This window comes from Podarcis cretensis, assembly GCF_951804945.1.
Source record: "Podarcis cretensis genome assembly, chromosome: 10".
Lineage (NCBI taxonomy): Eukaryota > Metazoa > Chordata > Lepidosauria > Squamata > Lacertidae > Podarcis > Podarcis cretensis.
This window is the reverse complement of record NC_137179.1, coordinates 43594241-43602839: the sequence shown is the minus strand read 5'-3', so window position 1 is coordinate 43602839 and position 8599 is coordinate 43594241.

The window sequence follows — 8599 nt, the reverse complement described above, 5'->3', positions numbered from 1 at the left end:
GCTGCTGCCGTGCCGCCGGAGCACAATTTCTGTTCTCAACCTGAAGCAAAGTTCTTAACCTGAAGCACTATTTCTGGGTTAGCGGAGTATGTAACCTGAGGTATCACTGTACATACATAATCCCCCTGTTTGCCTTTCCCACTGAAAAGGCTATATGCTAAAGTTGCCTCTGGGGAGGAGAAATCTCCTGTGACTTTGAAAAACACAAGCCAAGCAGAATATAACAAGTGAGTTTTTGTCCCCACTTCATTTTTACACTAGTAAAACCTTTGCCTGCTCTAATTTTGGTTTGGTGTGGCTAATAAAGACAGAGGGAAGGGTGCTGGCTGCCCTCATTCCAGGAATATCCCAGTGGTGAGTGGACACAGCTTTTACAACCCAATTCTGTGTATGCTTACTCAGAAACAAGTTCCACTATGTTCAACTAGGCCTATTCCCAGGTCAGTTTCATTGGATTGCAGCCACAGGAAAGGGAGAAAGCCCTTGAGTGCACAGTCTTCCTCGTTAAGACTTAATGCTTCCTTCCGTAAAGATTTCAGTAGCTCACTGAAGGAAAATACATTATTTAGGCACTTCCAATGTGGTAGTTAATATTTGCTAGCTAACCCTGAAATTTTACAAAATCCAGAATTGGCACTAATACAGCAGCATACTCTTTGATGTGGGACAACCACACTCAAATCCCTTTAGATTCCGTGATTAACTTGGCAATGTGTTGAAACTCTTTGTACTGTACTAATAAAACAGGGATTGATGGACCCCAAACCATCATGAGGTCTAGTGACAAAGTAGGAAAAAATTGTAAATTAATACTTCTTGGGCTCAAGCTTCATTCTCTGTTGTGCTTTTGTGTTTTTTTATCTCCCTTGTTGTACTAATTTGCCACTATGAAAGTCCTGCTTACCTTTCTCCAGTCATGGATATTTAGTCTTACTGCACTGGAATAAGCTCACTTCTGAATGCTTCTACTTGTCCTTGCCTTTCTGAATTCAGTAGAATTCCTTCGGGATATTTCATACACAAGAGGAAAAGACAAATTCCAAAAGTGAAGGCACTGAAAAGCTGAGATTGCTGGCTTCTCAGCTGTAACCAGGAAACATGGAGGCCATTTATTATTGTACTGTGTTTTTGATGAAGCAAGCACACAAATGAATCTTGGAACACTTCAGATATGAAGTGGTTTGTGACAGGAGTGGGGAAACTTTTTCAGCCCAAGGTTTTTATTACATTGTGGAGACTGCATGCCACAGGTAGGCAGGGTCAGAAGCAAAAAGTGGGCAGAGTAACTCCTACCTTTGTGCAGAAAACTACATTCCAGTTATGCAAGTGTTAGCAGTTTCTATACACTCACCGCTCACGTGCACATCTTTCACCCAGGCAAGCAAGAAGCATTATTGCAGTTCAAGGACACATTAGAGCCAGGCAAAAATACTTGAGAAGAATGTAGAGCAGATCTGAGATTCCTCAGCCCTTGTTTACTGGGACATGATCTTTTATATACTCAAGTCTACTGCATCAGATGTATGATGAAAATGGACATCTTTACACTAGGGGTGAGGGACCGTGAAGGATTGAACAAATTAAAAAGATGAGAATGAATGATAACATGAATGAAAAATTACTTCCTAGCTAAGAAGTAGCTCTATCTGAGCCATTTTTTTAAATTTCCATTTTGTATTCCGCAGGCAATCTCTTCTATCATCCCTGACACAAGAATTGCTGAAGAAGAGAGGTAAATTAAGAAGCTCTACTGGGAAAGACTTCTGCCTAGGACAAATATAATAATAGTACTTACTTTAACCACTGCCTTTTTCTGGACAAAAAAATTGGAAGAGGTTGGCAGCAGTGAGCTCTCTCAGGTCTGCTTCATATACTGCATTTGTAAGGTAAAACCATTTTGCATGTACATGTGAAAATGTAAAGGATAAACATGACAAGCTTGTTTGAACTTGTGTATTATACAAATACACCTGTCAAAAGCCTCGGCTTGGGTGTCTGATTAGCTTACACCCATTGGCAAACACAGGTGTGTTTTAAGTAACTATCATTTGACTGAATCCAGTGTCTTTTCTCATAAACCTGATTTTATACGTACCCAGGTTGGTAAACAGCTTCATGCCATGGAGGAGAAGCATAGGCACACCAACCCTCCCATAAGCAGATAATGTCACCTGGGAGCTGGGCACTCATGTGAAAGACTGATTGCATGAAAGTCCTAATTGTGTGATTCTTCTCCCCACCTTACATTTATTGAAAAGGTCTCTTTTTTGAGAGAGGGGTGAAAAACCACATGAATAGGTTCTCTACATGGTCAGTGCTTGGAGCATCCAGGTTGCAAGTGATATTATTTGTGTGGGAGATTGGAGACACAACCATGCTATTTCTCCAGCATAAAAAGCCAATTATTAGCTAAAGTATGTGTGAGCCAGGCTGCAGTTCTATGCACACTTTGGGGTAAGCCCCAGTTAACACACTTCGGATAGCTACTTAAGCATCACCAAAGAAAAAGAGAGGAAATGCATCAAACCCCTCCCCCTGGCCAAAAATAGAGGACACAGATTTGCAAAATATCTGCAAGGGCCAATGTATATGTATTGATGGAAATTTAGAAATAATTACTGTAATTTAAATAGAAATGCAACAACCTCACCACCATGGGGAAGACACCGAACAGATGACTGAATGCCTTCTCAGTGTGTTGTCCAAGTGCTTAAGTGATGATGAGTAATGACAAGCCCCTTTTCAATGGTACTTTGTCTGTATACTGCACTCAGACTTAACAGGGAACTGTCATCTATGAACTAGGACATATGGCTACACTAGAATTACTTTTGTCTCATTACTCACACAGGATGGTCCTGGCTTCCTTTCGGTTAGGCTTCCTTCAATCTATTTATGAGTGAATCGGATGCTCTAAATAAGAATAGGGCATGGTCCCAGGTTGCATCTTTTCTGAGCTAGACTCTAGTTCTTGTTTTGACTTAAAACAGTGCTGGATTTAAAAGCTGTGGTTATGTTCCAGTAGTTTTGATACAGAACACATACGCTCTGAAGTTTCCAGTTGACCTCTACAAGGCATTTAAAGAATTGCTTCCAGAATGAATTAAGCCAGAGTCATAGAGCAGACCCACTGAAATTAATGAACATGATTTAGGTCCATTAATTTAAGTGAGTCTACTCTTGAGTAAAACTTAGTTGAATACCACCCACAATATTTACTGTAATGTCATTTAAGCATATTTGACTTAAATAATTTTTCTGGATTGTATCAAGGGTCAGCGGTCCTTACAGGGATCTAAATAATTATTTGATTTGGTATTATCACCATCCCACAATATTTAGTTTACAGTATTTCTCTTTTTCAAGATACTTTTAAAAGAGGGAAAGAGATGGTGTGAGGTTGTGATGATCTCAAGAGAAAAAGAGGGTTGGGGGGTCTGGCCTCAACTTCCACTGGCTCCGTCCTTAGCCCTGACAATAGCTATCATATCTTCCCCAACCTATTTCCTCTTAGGGAAATGCAGACCTTAGTGGTAAGATTTCCCATCCCTTGTTTAAACTAACCTCAGTTTCAGAGTTCAACATAATGACAATCTGCAGTTAGTTTGAACCAGGAAGCAGATGTTTCCAACCTCTTTCTTGTCTCACCAAAGGAGATGAACATGGGGTTATGCTCAAGGCTCAGGCACGTTCATTCCCAGATCACTCAACTATGGCTTAACATTACGTCTGAACCAGGCCAGAAAATAATGAACAGCACAGTTAGGGCCACACAGGGCATGGAGCTGCAATATCTAGGTCATAGTGTTTTTCTGGACACTTCATTATGTTCCATTCTAGAGAATGGAAAAGGAACTCGAAAAAGATTCTGTGTGAGCATGCCTTATGGAGAAGGCTTATGCAGGAACACAAATCTTTTGTTTTTGTTGACACGGGACCTTGATATTTCCACCATTAAATACACAATATATCTCATTACTAAGGTCTTTTGTATGCTGGCTTGGTACTATACAAAAATTTCTGAAACAATTTCACATGGCTAAGAAAATGGATACAAATTCATAATTGTTTAGCTGTGTTTTGATTGAGTGATTAACCTCACCAGTAGATGCTAAATATCTAAATATCCTTGACCTTTAACATATCCTATATTAGGTCTTTTTTCTGTTTAGCTGCTATAAACACAACCTCTTTTCATAATAAAAAAAAATATTATAGAACATTGTTTTAATTCTATCTGCTTCTGAAAGCTGAATATAAGATTATTACATTGATTTTTTTAAAAAAGGAGCTCCGTGGTTCTCAACTGAATTCTATGATGGACATTATCTGATTTCGGCACAGTTATCATTTCTGACAATTCGGCAAGATAATTCTAGTTTTCCATTATCCAGTCCCAAAAGGAGGTCCTTTCCTCCAAAACAATCTATTTTAGCTGTAGCTAAAACAAAACATTTTTTTCTCACCAACATTTATCATGCCACATTCCCTGTTTCCCACATTTTGACTGTTTCCCCAGTCAAATACAGTCACCTCTGCTTGCACAAAGACTTACTTGCTCATAGCACATGACATTTCCATCATATTATATTTAGCTGTTGCAGCAGATTATTAATTTGAGAGTCTTGATGAGATGAATTGCTTGGCAGCAAAGACGCAGAGTACGCCTGCTTCTCCTCCTGTTCCAACTGCTGGACTCCAGTATCTGTTTTTTTAAACCTGTTTTATCATAATTTAGCTGTGTTGGAAAATGGGTTTGTGATGTTTTCACATATTAAATATTTGTATCCTTACTTACCTGTAGCATACTCATCTTGATAGCAAAGAGCTGTGGCTTTGAGTTAGTAATATTCTGTGTTACATTTGTTTGATAATGGATTAAGCTTGTTGGGATGCCAAGCACAATCACTATTAGAGCTGTAGCTGTGTCAGTGAAATTACATATTTCAAAAGCCAATTAATCAGTGACATTGGCCTCAGAGTACTGCTATTTTTGCCTCATCTCGTATGGGATAAACATGGAAACTGTTATGAGTATTTCACTGTTAGCCTCCATTTTGTGCTCAGGGGTGAACCAAAGATGGGTTTGACCTTATTTATAATCTTGCCATTGATTTATCTGTGCTTGACCTTCTTGCCAGTAAGATCATGAGGATCCAGAAAGTTCATTTGACTCACTAGAAAGCTATGTTGCAATAATGGTAATAAAGGTACTGGTGAACTAAAGATCACTTTCATATGCAAGGCGCAAGCTTCCTCTACCACACAGAAATTCCGTAGAAATGTAGACCAGATAAAACAGTAGCATGTGCAAGGCAACAAGAAGTCACTTGCCATAATCATTGTTCTTGATAGGTAAATCCATTCAGGAGGTAAAGGTAAAACCTTCCAGATGAGCCATCCTTGCTTGTTTATATGCCACAGTCCACCACTTATCAGAACCTTCCCCATTACATTACTAGGGTTTTCCATCCTGAAAGCCCACCTGGATTTTTCCTAGTCCCCTTTAATTCCCTTATTTTGATTGCTTCTTATCAGTCATCATGCCAGCTCATGGTGCATTATTTTTTACTAGAAAGCTTATGCTTTGGGTACCTGCCATGAGTCATCTGGATAGGTCAGGCTATCCATTTAGATAAATAGTATTCTGGAGTAGCAATAGGAAGACTTGATTTCTCTCCACCCCACATTCATATCATTGACATTGTAAATGAAAACATATTCTCCAATACAATCCACGTGTCTGTGATTGTTTTGGGTTCTGCAAGAGGAGTAAAGTAAGAAAATTTGGAATAGAGATAAGATATTATGCTTTCCCTGCTAAATCCCAAGGCACAATGCTCTGTTCCCCCTTGCTCTCTAAGTTTGCAATTAAGTTTGTGCCAATGCATATATCAGCTTTCCTGATAATGCGAGTGAGTGGATGAGGGGTTTTTTTACAACTTGGCGTCACTAAGCCCAGACTTTCTCTTTCAGATTTTATCCAACAGGAACCTTACAGCAATCTGATAGGAATTAGTAGAAGTCAATTAGAAAATAGCCCATCAGCACTGCAGAACATCTGCTTGGAGACTGCTACGTTTTCATGCAGGTTCACAAAGTAATTTGCTGATAACTTTCCATTTTAAAAATGGTGTGGGTTTTCACAAAAGGGTAGTCAACCATGTTGCTGCTATCGCAGAGCTCAGCAACTCACCTTTAAACGTTGTTTACTTTAAATGATGTCCCTTTGTGGTTTATCTCAACAACACCCTTTATTGATGCTATGAATTGGCAGCTGCTGCTTCATTCTTTTGACTGTTGTGCTGCAGTTGTGTGAGATTTGATTTTCAATCTGAAAGTTGCCAATTCAACATGGTGAAAAGGTCAACAAAAGTAAGTGCTGCTGTTCGCACTCATTTTTCATGACTGTTCAAAGCCCCTTCATTTGCTGCTGCTTTTAAGAGGGAGTATTCCATTATTTGTTGCATTACTGCATTTATTCACATCTCTGGACCAGGTAACAATTGATGGCCATATTGTTGGTTCAATTAAGGCAGTGACGTCTCTTTTCTTGTTTTACTATTTAGATTTTCTGCTGATGATCTGCAGAACTTTGCAAATGACCCATGACCCTTTTATATAAAGTTATTTATAAAGATATGAATGTATTGTCATTTCATAAAAGATTGGGGTGGTGTACAACAGAAAACACCATTAAAAACAATACAGAGAATCATTAAAGTGACTGGCTAATAAAACAAAAGTAAGAAGCAGCATTGGCCTGTGGGTATCAAAAGGTCTTCCAAGAGACACTGAAACTGCCAGTGATTCAGTTGACTATTATGTTTACATCACTACTGGAAAGAAAATTGTTTGAATTTTTTGCAGGCTGTCTCTAGTATGATGTTCTCTTGAGCATGCTTTCTATGTGTTATAAAGCAGCAGGGAAACCCAACCCAGATTTCAAGCAACTGTCACTACTCCAATTATCAGTGTGTTGCTTGCATCAGCATTCTGCTTCTTTTTTCACTACAGAGGGAAGGATATATTTGTTGTTGTTGCCCTCTGCATTTTGCATGTTTCAGCCATGTGGAAGAATTAATCTTCTCTTTGCAGCTGGATGGAGATGATAACAAGCAGCCTCTGACAGTCTTTTTCACTTACAGCTCTCCCACCCCCCCCTTTGGGGCATACTATCTGTAGTACTTGCTTACATAAACAAAATATTGCTAGGTACAGAAGGTGCATCTCTATTGATTCGATGTTTTTAGTAGTGAGGTTTTCCCCCACTATGCTCGATGCATTTCCAATATTGTTGGCACCAGTGTCTGTCAGAATCTATAATAATTTCTACAAATATAATGGGCTATATTAGTAATTCATTTTGTTCAGAAGAATATTTTATTTTTCAGTTAGCCATGGTGTTTAACCAATTAAATTGTTTGGGACATTATCACTTCAACAAAAAGGAGAATCTCTAACCCATTTAAGTAGCTAGCAGTATCACTGCAATGAGACAGCTGGAATTTGAATCAGGGTTTGGAAAAACCCAATGCCCAATGGAGGGATGAAAACCGGGGTAAGAAGAGTGAAAAAAGGAGTGAGACCATTAAATTGTTCAACAGCACAGTCAGAAGTTCCATTGACTTCAATGGGATTTACTCCCAGGTAGGTTTCTACACACTATAGGATCGCAGCCTATAGCTTTTAGCTTATCATATAGGGCTATAAGCAATTAGCTTATAGTATAGGGCTTATTGAGTAGTAAGAGAGACTTAACAAGTAATTGTGGTTTTGCTGTTATAAGAACAAGCCAGTATGAGCCTTGGACTTGCACGCTGTTCCTTGTCCATCATGTGCAGGAGGAAGAGATCTAAAGCTAAAGATTTAAGTGGTGGTTTGTTGAAGTCACAATTTGTTGATAAGTCAGGACAGCAACTTGATCCTGGTTCAGACTAGGACCAGTGTGACCTGTGTTTGGGGGTGAGGGGAGTTCTCTACTCAGCCATGAAACTCGCTTCATCCAGTTCCTCATCTCTGCTATTGTCCAGAAGTTTCAGAGAGAAACTATTTCTCTATTCCACAGTCCAGCAGGTGGCAGGCTATTCTCAGTAACATTGACAGACACAATGAAGGATTCTCTTAATAATTTATGGAGGGTATAATCTTTCCTTACATTGCTTTGAACCTTGAATCCATCTCCTTAAATATTCAAGAAGACATGCCAGGATTCTTGATGCATGCCAGATGGGTGGGGTAAAAATAATAATAATAATAAATATTATTATTATTATTTATTTTGGAAATGTCTGCCTTTCACACTACACACATTTACTGCGAGGAGATGCTGGTGCAGCACCTGTGTAGCTGTGGCAAACAAAATTTCTTGTGTGAAGCAAACCTCACTCCTTGCATTCATAGCTGTGATGGATTGCGACAAGCTTCCTTTACAAACACAGGATTTCCTTCAACAGAGAACAGGAAGAAATGGATATCGAAACATGGTGTTGCAAGTATAATCTTTAGATGGCAAACAGTAAACAGAGCCTCCTGCTCAACAGGAGATTGTACCCTGTCCAAAGAAAAATAACACCTTACATTTCATTTATTTAAATGA